This window comes from Olea europaea, chromosome 10 (assembly GCF_002742605.1).
Source record: "Olea europaea var. sylvestris chromosome 10, O_europaea_v1, whole genome shotgun sequence".
Classification (NCBI taxonomy): domain Eukaryota; kingdom Viridiplantae; phylum Streptophyta; class Magnoliopsida; order Lamiales; family Oleaceae; genus Olea; species Olea europaea.
Genome location: NC_036246.1, coordinates 33396958 through 33398165, shown reverse-complemented (window position 1 = coordinate 33398165; position 1208 = coordinate 33396958).

Here is a 1208-nt window from a genome sequence, read left to right as displayed (position 1 = left end):
ATTAAGAAAGAGATAGAGCGATTATTAAAAGCAGGCTTTATTAGAACAGCCAGGTATGTCGAATGGTTGTCCAATATCGTGCTAGTACTAAAAAAGAATGGTAAACTAAGGGTATGCATAGACTTTAGGAATTTAAACATAGCCACACCCAAAGATGAGTATCCAATGCCCACGGTAGATTCTTTAGTAGACTCAACTGCCGAACACCTCATGTATTCTTTCATGGATGGGTATTCAGGATACAATCAAATTTATATAGCTGAGGAAGACATACACAAAACTGGCTTTAGATGCCCGGGGTCTCTAGGATGTTTTGAATGGGTAGTCATGCCTTTCGGCCTGAAAAATGCAGGAGCAACTTATCAAAGGGCAATGAATTTAATTTTTCATGATATGATAGGCAAGTTTGTTGAAGTATATGTAGATGATAGAGTGGTCAAATCCATTAAAGAAGAGGACCATTTCGAACAGTTAAGATGTTCATTTGAGCGAATGAAGCAATATAAGCTAAAGTTGAATCCCTTGAAATGTGCATTTGGTGTTAATGCAGGGAATTTTCTTGGTTTCTTGGTACACAAAAGAGGGATTGAACTTAATAAAAATAAAGCGAAGGCCATTCTAGAGGCCAAACCACCTAGCAACAAAAAAGAATTGCAAAGGTTTCTAGGCCAAGTAAACTTTTTAAGGCGCTTTATTTCTAACTGTGCAGGGCGAACTAAAGTCTTTTCGCCACTTTTAAAGCTGAAAAATCAGGACGAATTCGTATGGAAAGAAGAACATCAAAAGGCTTTTGAAAGTCTGAAGACATATTTATCAAGTCCACCAGTGTTGGTGTCACCAATCCAAGGACGGCCAATGAAAGTGTATGTATCGACTGAAAGAGAATCAATAGCTGGAATGGTTACGCAAGAAGACCAATTTGGTGAAGAGAGGGTGATTTACCACTTGAGTAGACGGTTAACAAAATGTGAATGTAATTACTCTGTTATCGAAAAATTATGTCTTGCATTGTATTTCACATGTACAAAATTAAGGGCTTATTTACAGCCTGTAACCGTTTATTTGATTTCTAGAATAAATTTGGTTAAGTATATGTTCTTTCGCCCTATTTTATACCAAAGGGCAGGCCTTTGGACGTTAGCTTTATCAGAATTCGAAATACAATACATACCCCAAAAGGCAGTAAAAAATCAGGCTTTGGCTAATTT